Consider the following 9,950-nt stretch of genomic DNA (forward strand, 5'->3'; position numbering starts at 1 on the left):
TATGTAGAGGTAATATGAGAGTATGAAAGGTAACATGGTTTCGTGGAAAGAGCATGAACTTGGAGTCAGAAATCAAATCACCACTTTGCTTCTTACTTGCTGTATGACCTTCAGCAAGTTACATGAACTCTGATCCTGTTTCTTCATCTGCCAGATGTAAGTGATGACATCTTTTATGGTTGTTCTGGTAATTAAGTGAGAGAAAACACAGGAGAGCCTCACAAATTTACACTAGGTATTTCTGTAGCCTAGTACATAAGGAATGATACATGTGACACTCATTTTTACTTCTTCATTAGGCATAAGCCCTGAACCTCAATCAAACTTCATGTATTTTGGGATGTAACTCTAACATTCTAGATATCTTGAAGATTGCTGAACTAATATTCTGTGTTAATGCATTATTAAAATGTCATATTTTGGAGATATCAAAAAATCTTATGATGAATCCAGAAAAACAAATTGTAAATTTTGAAAAAAAGTTCAGCCAATTCTGCCACTCAGAAGATATGTGTGGCTTGGGCAAGTCACTTCATCTCTCACTGCTAAACTTTCCTCCTGTTTGTAAGATGGAAATAATTCTAGAATTTACCCCTTAAGTTGGCTGAATATGTATCTGAATTCCTGTCCCCAGGGGATTCACTGAAATAAAATAGAGTGTACTTCACCCAATGTCTTCCACTTATAGGAGCTCAATAAATGACAGCTAGTATTAATATTCAGAGAAGGAAATCAGAATAAAATATCATGTGTGTTTTTTCTAATTGGCTGTCATTATCTAAGATTAGGTTCCTTTATGTTAGAAAGGAAAAATGGGCTAATTTGAAGCATATTACTAATCTTTGGAACTTGACATCTGAAAAAAACAACAACAGCCATGTCCTCTCACAAAATGCAACATCATATCCAGGGCAAAGACAGATTCAAAGTTGCCTATGCTTGTAATTATGATGTCCTTGTACCTAAATTACAAAGTCCCTTATGCCTTGTTTTACATGTGGAGATACTAGAGGCACAAGAATGTTACTGAGAAGTAATGGCAGGTAAGGATTTGAAATGATCAATTCCTGTCCCCTCTAATTCTGCCTCTTTGTACCCAATAAATGAATCAATGTAAAAAGTGAATTATCACTTACTTTGCAAAAAAAATGCATGGTAATTATTTTCTGTCCCTGCAATGTGTCTGAAACAGCAATTCATTTAAATGTTTTTCATTTTTATATTTATCTTCTCTCTGCTCACAGCTTATTGGAGCACTCTGGTTTCTCCCTTTGATGAGAGGCTTGAATAATGAGACCCTCAAGGGTTCCTTTTAGCTTTGACCTTATGCATTTTTAGGGATGTCCCTGGGATTTTCAATAATGTATGCAATGGTTTTCCTTAGTAAAGGTCCTGGTAAAAAAAAGGTTATGTCCACCTTTTCTTGTATAATCCTATTGGAAACTTTGGGAAATCACTAGGAATAATTAATGCATTCTGAGTGATGCGTGCTTAGCTAATTGGGCTGAAACATAGGGTTGGTTAGCAAGTTGGCTGAGTGCCAGGTAGCAGGTGTTTGCACAGAGTCAGTACTGATTCTTTTTTCAAAGAATGGAAGAAGGCTTATACATGTTTTGTTTTTGAGAAAGTTTGCCTAGGTTTTGTCCTACTCTCACCCTCATCTGAAAATCCTGAGAGCAAAATAAAACCAACTTTATTAGCATTAAAATGAAGATTATTTCTTTTTAATGTGGTTTTGTTTCTTTTCACCATTTTTAATGTGGTTGTTAAAAGGTCACTGCATCTTTCTAGGTGTCTTTATTTACCTCTTATTTTGATCAGAGGCACACAACCAGAATCATTTTACAAGATTTTGCTTTGAGGCCAATTGTACTGGTGCTTTTTATATGGAGATCACTTTTCTCAATATATTCCCAATTGTTTAATGTTTTACATTTCTAAGTCTATATGTAATTTCCACCATTGGGAGAGAGAGAAAAAAAACATTAATCTGCTGCCTCCTGTTGTTTCGCTCTTCAAACAACAAATTTACATTATATTCGCTTTCCTCCATCCAAATATTATAACATTTCTGTTCATCAGAAGCCCTTCAAGGGAAGGTTAAGGACGTTCAGTGATGACTACATGGATATTTAAGCAGAATTTCTGAGTTTTGTAAGTGGAGGGACACCATTATCTACATGCCACTGATAAATAAACATCTCTGAATATGTATCTGAATCCCTGTCCCCAGGGGTCATTTGGATAAACAGATACTTGAGTCTAAGGAGGGAAAGTTTTCTTCAGCCTGAGCAATTTGGGCTAGAGAAACTTTCCCATGAATTTCTGGCATCTTGCTGCAAATAATAGAAACTCACTTGAGCTAGCATTATAAGGATTCTAGAAGTCTCACAGGCTGCTGGTGAAGGAAGTGGAAAGCCATCAGGAAGCAAGGCAACCATTTTTTTTTCTCTCTGTTCTCTTGTCTCTGCATTTCCCAGCACATCTACATCCATCTCTACTTGTAGTAGGGCTTTCTAAGCATTCTCCCTGGTCTATTTAAAATTTCTCCCACTGTTCAAAATTTCTCCAGGCTATTGTGTAAAATAAAATGAAGTAATTTTATAAGAGCAGTTGGTGGCATTGATTACTTTTAGAAAGAAAACAAAGAGAGGGGATCAGCTGATGTCTTCCAACCCTTCCAGTTCTGACTTCTTAGGGTCCTGCTGCACACCTCTGGACATCTGTTAGAAGATATCCTAACTATTAACTATCATATTTCCTCAAATGTGCAATTTTATCAGTGTGTCAAACTTCTTGAATCACACTGGGCATTAGACAGTAATTGCAAATAACTCAATCCTATAAGCAGGATGAAAAATTTGTGGCACATGGGAAACACCATAGTTCTCTCACCAAGTACCTTGGCAGACATCCACAGCCACAGCTCTCTTCCCTGCTGCTCTCAGAGTTGACCTCAAAATCCTTCTCAGAATTGGTGAATCACTAAACAAAATGTGGTATACCTATGTAATAGAATATTATCCAGCCATAAAGAGGAGTGAAGAAAAAAAGAAATGAAGTACCAATACATGCCGCATCGTGGATGAACCTTGACAACATTATGCTGAGGGAAAGAAGCCAAACACAAAAAGACCACATATTGTATGAGTCTATCTATGTAAAATGTCAAGAATAGGCAAATCCATAGAGACAAAGAGGGCACTGGTGATTGCCAAAGACTGGGAGGAGGGGAGAATGGGGAGTTACTGCATAATAAGGGGTTTATTGGGAGGGTAATGAAATTGTCTTGAAATTAGATTGTAGTTATAGATGTATAACTCAGTGACTATACTAAAGCCATTAAATTGCACACTTTAAGAGGATGGATTTTATTTTATATAAATTATGTCTCAATTTAAAAAAATATTGTTCTTAGTACAACCCTCCAGGAAATGACCACTAGTGCAATTAGCATGTCATAAATTTTGAAGTTTTGTCATTTATCTTTTTAATTTCATTTATGCTTGGGCTGAGAGCCCATCTAGCTACATGCTATATGTTTAGAGACCTCTGGACCTTTGTTTCTACAAGAATGTTATTGACATTTCTCATCCCTACTTCCAGTAGAAATGCCTCTAGTACAAATGGAGCACCCTCTGTGAATAAGCCTTTCCTAACTCCTTCTATCTCTACTCTCACTCTAGAACAATTAAATGTTCTCTTAGCTATATTTAATAGCACTCTGCACATCCCTCTATCCCAGTTAGTATCACACTGTATTGTTTGCAGAGGGATTTTTTTTCTTTATTGATTTTTTAGAGAGAGAGGAAGGGAGAGGGAAAGAGAGAGAAACTTCAATCAGCTGCTTCCTGCATGCCCCCTACTGGGGATTGAGCCGGAAACCCAGGCATGTGCCTGACCAGGAATCAACCCGGTGACCTTTTGGTACATGGGACCATACTCAACCAACTGAGCAACACCAGACAAGGCAGAGAAACTTGTTTAATTCTAAATAACAGATAACATTTTAAAATACAAGTATATACATTTTTTATTTTGACTAAATTTTGCATGGAAATCACCCCAATATATTACCACCAAAGTGAGAATGATGCTGCTGCCAAACAGTCAGAAAAGTGGTAGTAACTTCCTGCAGAATCAATGTCATAAGCCTAAGGTTAGCAAAATTCATATATTTAGTGAAATAATACAATTATAAACTGCATTAATCACACTAGGATGTGAACACTGGCCTTCCTTCCAGGTATATGGAATACAAAAGGGATACTTACTAGAACAGAGGAAGACAACTTAACAAGAAGCTCTGTGAAGGTTCAGAAGTGTGACTTGATGAACTGCAAATATTATAGCTGAATATTAAGACTGGAGTTTCTTGGGATATTGTACAGTACCTGGAACCTTCTAAAATGCTATATGAATTGCCTGACTGGCGTGTCTCAGCGGTTGAGCATCAACCTATGAACCAGGAGGTCACAGTTCAATTCTCGGTCAGGGTACAGGCCCAGTTTGTGGGCTTGATCCCCATTGGAGGGGGCATGCAGGAGGCAGCCAATCAATGATTCTTTCTCCTCTTGATGTTTCTATCTCACTCATTCTCCTTTTCTGTCTGAAATCAATAAAAATATTTTAAATAAATAATGCTGTGAGAGCTTAGCTTTTCAATGGCTCAATAATGGCAAGTCTCAATGCCAGAGGTACTAGTCAATGAGAGATTGCAGTGGACTTCAGGATATCTGCCTGGAATCCATTCACTCTACAATCATTTATTGGAAGCCACTATGTATCAGGTGTTTCAGGCATTGAGGAATACATTAATGAACAAAACATAAATATCTCTGCCCTTTTGGAGCTTGCATTCCAGTGGAGGGAGAGAGACAATCTATACTAATAATTATGCTAATAAGACCATGTTGACCGGACATCTTCTGAATGTCCGACTACCTTCTGGACAGTTAGGGGGCAACCAGGCCAGCAGGGCAGGGCAGTTAGGGGGAGGCCAGGCAGGCAGAGGGGCAGTTAGGGGATGACCAGGCTAGCAGGGGGGCAGTTAGGGAGCGATCAGGCCAGCAAGCAGAGGCAGTTAGGGGTGATCAGGCAGGCAGGTAGAGTGGTTAGGGGCAATCAGGCAGGCAGGTAGAGTGATTAGGGGTGATCAGACAGGCAGGTAGAGTGGTTAGGGGTGATCAGGCAGGCAAGTAGGTGAGCAGTTAGGAGCCAGCGGTCCTGGATTGCTAGAGGGATGTCCAACTGCCGGTTTAGGCCCAATCCCTGTAAACCGGCAGTCAGACATCCCCCGAGGGGTCCTGGATTGGAGAGGGTGCAGGCTGGACTGAGGGAACCGCCCCCCATGCATAAGTTTTGTGCACCAGGCCTCTAGTAAACAAATAAGTGAAATGTATAGTATATTAGATGGTGATACATGCTATAGAGAAAAATAAAACAGAAGGGAGATGGTTAGGATGATAAGGGGAAATTTCACTGAATAAGTGACATTTCAATATAAACCTGTAAAGACGTTATGGAACAAACCACATGATATTTGGGAGAAAAGTGTTCCATAGAGGAGAAACAAGTATAAAGATCTTGAAACAGGAGGGTTTCTAGTAGTTCTGAAAAACAATAAGGAGGCTGATGTGGCTGGACCAGAGTGAGTTAAATGGAGAGTAGTATGAGAGATCAGAGAGGTAATAATAAAGGGTAAGGACTTTGGCTGTAACTCTGAATGGGATGAGAAGTCATTAGAGAGGTTTGGACAGTACTGTAGCATAATCTGGCTTATGTTTTAGTAGGATCATTCTGGCTTTTGTGTAGAATAGATTGTGTGGGTGGCAAGATTAGAAGTTGAGAGACCAGTTAAGAAGTTACCAGTGCACCCAGCTGGCATGGTTCAGTGGATTGAGGGTCATCCCATGTACCAGGAGGTCACTCATTCGATTCTGGTCAGGGCACATGCCTGGGTTGTGAGGTCAATCCCCAGTAGGGAGCGTTCAGGAGGCAATTTATCAATGTTTCTGTAACATTGTTGTTTCCTTCTCTTTCTCATCCTTCCTCTCTCTCTAAAAAAAATCAATAAAAACTTTTTTTTTAAAAAAGGAGCTAGCAGTGCAATCAAAAAGTTGGTAGCAGTGGAGGCTGAATGGTTTGGTAACAGTGGAGGTGGTAGAAAATAGTCATATTATGGGTATATTTTGAGGATTGTACCAAGAATTTTTTTTATGAAATGAATGGAGATGTGTTAAAAAAAATCAAGGTGTTGCCCTAGCTGGTTTGGCTCAGTGGATAGAGCACTGGCTTGTGGACTGAAGGGTCCCAGGTTCGATTCCAGCCAAGGGCACATACCCAGGTTGTGGGCTTCATCCCCAGTGGGGGGCATGCAGGAAGCAGCTGTTCAATGATTCTCTCTCATTGATGTTTTTATCTCTCTCTCCCTCTCCCTTCCTCTCTGAAATCAATAAAAATATATTTTTAAAAAAATCAAGGTGTCAACATAAATACAGAGAACAAACTGATCATTGCCAGAGGGGAAGGGGGTTGTGGGGATGCGGGAAAAGGTGACGGGATTGAGAAGTATAGATTAGTAGTTACAAAATAGTCATGGGCATGGAAATATAGTCAATAATAATGTAATTACTATGTATGGTGCCAGATGGGTACTGGAAATATCAGGGGGAATACTTTGTAAAGTATATGATTGTCTAATCACTATGCTGTACACCTGAGATTGATGCAAACTGTTATTGAAAAAATAAATAACATATTTTTATAAGTAAGGAGTTAAGGGAGACTCCAAGTATTTGTTAGCCTAAACAATTAAGATGGAGTTGTCATTGTTGAAAATGGAGAAAACCGTAGAAAATTGGGTTGAGGTGGTGGTAATGAGACATACGGTTAGGACCAATTTAGCCAATCAAGTAGTTGGATTTGGGAATGTGGAAATCAGGGGAGAGGTCAAGACCTGAACTAAAAGTTGGAAGGCATTTGCTTATATTTGGTATTTACAGCCATGGGAGTAGATAAATTCATCTGAAGAGTAGGTGAAGATAGAGAAGTGAAGAAGTACAAGGACAGAGCTCTGAGGCACTCGAAATATTTTGTATATACATCCTCAAAGAAGAAATATGATCTTGAGAGTAAGAATATTTGAGAAAAGTTTCTATCTCTGCTATTGACTGACTATATTATATTTCTGGGCAAATCACTAGTTCACTTCGGTCACCAGTTTCCTTATGTGTCAAACATCTATAATAATAAAAGGGTAATATGCTAATTAGACTGGATGTCCTTCTGGAAGTCCTTCCTTCTGGACAAAGCCAGGGCAGGCAGGGGCCGAGGCAGAGGCAGCCGCCCCGATGGTGGGGGCCAAGGCCCTTGCACGAATTTCGTGCATCAGGCCTCTAGTACTTTAATAATAATCCTTTTAAAAGTTAAAAAAGATGGACTCCTGGCTCTTGGCCTGGGCCTGGAGCTGGCATCCTTGGAGCGATGCTTGGAGGGCCCCTGCCCCCTGCAGAATCGTCCCCCCGCCCCCGTGCGCATCCCTCCCCCCCCTGCCAGAGGCCAAGGCTGAACCTGCCCCCGGGCAGTATGCTCATCTACTCAGATCTGCACACCTTCTACTATTTGTGGTACGGGAGCTTGTGGTGCAAGGGCCACTACACTCACTGGGACCACATCATGGTGCCTCACGGGGACCCCATGATCTATGGTGGCAGCCAATGTCCCCCCCCCCCCGCCCCATGACTTGGGCTCCAGCTTCTACCCGGAGCTGGGACCCTACAGCTCCCGAGACCCCAACGTACTGCAGGAGCACATGACCCAGATTAAGGAAGCCTCCATCAGTGCCCTGGTCCTGTCCTGGTATGTACCTGGCATGGCTGATAATAATGGGGACCCCTCTGATGACCTGGTGCCTGCCATTCTGGACACCGCCCATCAGTACAACATCCAGGCCATTGTTGGAGCATGAGCCTTATAGGTTGTGACCCCTGGACAGATACTCAAGTGACCAGTATCTCCTATCTGTGGCAGGTGGCCTTCCACATCCAACCTTACAAGAGCCAAGATGACATCATTCAGCATGACAATATCAAGTACATCATTGATACGTATGGCTCCCATGGAACATTTTACTGCTGTAAGAACAACATAAGGAAGAGCCTCCCACTCTTTCATATACTACAACTCATACCTGACAACCCCTGAGGCCTGGGCCCATCTCCTGACACCAAATGGGCTGCACTCAATCAGCAACACCCCCTATTTTGGGGTCTTCATAGCGCTGCTGGTAGAGGAGGGCCACACTCATAACATCCTGGCCACTGGATTTGATGGCATATACACCTACTTTTGTCCAATAGTTTTTCCTTCGGGCTCTTCCCATCATAACTGGAAAGCTGTGAAGAACTTTTGTGATTCCAACAACCTCATGTTCATTCCCAGTGTGGGGCCTGGGTACATTGACACCAGCATCCAGCCCTGGAATAACCACAACACGTGGAACATGGTCAATGACAAGTACTATGTGACAGCCCTGAGGCAGCCCTGGGGTTACATTGGGTAATAACATTATATAATTATCAGGTGTACAATTCAATATCTGTTGGCCACTCACCACCCAAGTCCCCCTTTGCCCACTTTGCCTTGACCCCACCCCCTTTTTCCTCTGGTAACCACTATTCTATTGTCTGTATCTATGAGTTTATTCTTCTTTGTTAGTTCATTTGTTACTTTTTGTTTTATATTTCATATATGAAAAATCATACTGTTTTTGCCCTTTTCCATCTGACTTATTTCACTTAGCATAATAATATCAAGATCCATCCATGTTGTTGCAATTGGCAATATTTCATCTTTTCATGGCTGAGTAGTATTCCATTGTATATACGTACCACATCTTCTTTATTCAATTAGCCATTGGCGGACACTTAGGTTGTTTCCATGTCTTGGCTGTTGTAAATAATGCTGCAATGAACATAGGGACACACATATATTTTCAAGTAAATGTTTTCATATTTTTCAGCTAAATAGCCAGAAGAGGAATTGTTGAATTATATGGTAGTTCTATTTTTAATTGTTTGAAGAACCTCAATGCTGTTTTCCATAGTTGCTATATTAATTTATATTCTCACAAACAGTGTTCAAGGGTTCCCTTTTCTCCACATCTTCTCCAACACATTTCTTTTAATTTTTTTTCAATTACAGTTTATATTCAATATTATTTTGTATTAATTTCAGGTGTACAGCATAGTGGTCAGACAATCATATACACTGAGTGGCCAGATTATTATGATCTCTGAATGCATAATAATCTGGCCACTCAGTATATATATATTAGAGGCCCAATGCATGAATTCGTGCATGGGTGGGGTCTGGCCAGCCTGGCCAGGGGTAGGGGACATAGGTGGTTGGCTGGCCTGCTGGTCGAACTCCTGGCCGAGGGGACAATTTGCATATTAGCCTTTTATTATATAGGATATACACTGAGTGGCCAGATTATTATGCTTTCAGAGATCATAATAATCTGGCCACTCAGTGTAATTTACATAGTGATCCCCCTGATATTTCAAGTATCCACCTGGCAGTATACTTAGTTATTATAATTTTATTGACTATATCCCCTATACTGTACTTTACATCCCCATGACTATTGTGGTTTTGGTTTGCATGTCCCTGATAATTAGTGATGTTGAACATCATTTCATATGTCTGTTGGCCATCTGCATATCTTCCTTGGAAACATGTCCTCTGACCATTTTTGAATTGAATTGTCTGGTTGTTGTTTTTTTGTTGTTGTTGTTTTTGGGTTATATGAGTTCTTCATATATTTTGGATATTAGCACTTTATCAGAAGTATCATTTGAAAATATTTTCCTCCATTTGATTTACAAATGCCTGATTCATTGCTAACATTCCTGGAACTCTTCTATTTCAAAACAAATCTTTTATAG

The 9,950-nt window shown here is 40.3% G+C and overlaps 1 pseudogene across 1 annotated transcript; it reads left to right on the plus strand.

Annotated features, from left to right (window-relative positions):
* Positions 1–1,036: 1,036 nt before the first annotated feature.
* On the plus strand, positions 1,037–8,563 carry LOC308240260 (glycoprotein endo-alpha-1,2-mannosidase-like protein; annotated as a pseudogene). Its single transcript has 3 exons — positions 1,037–1,043; positions 7,428–7,951; positions 8,032–8,563. The product of its transcript is annotated as a glycoprotein endo-alpha-1,2-mannosidase-like protein (transcript).
* Positions 8,564–9,950: the final 1,387 nt, after the last annotated feature.

This window comes from Plecotus auritus (genome assembly GCF_963455305.1).
Source record: "Plecotus auritus genome assembly, chromosome: X".
Classification (NCBI taxonomy): Eukaryota; Metazoa; Chordata; class Mammalia; order Chiroptera; family Vespertilionidae; genus Plecotus; species Plecotus auritus.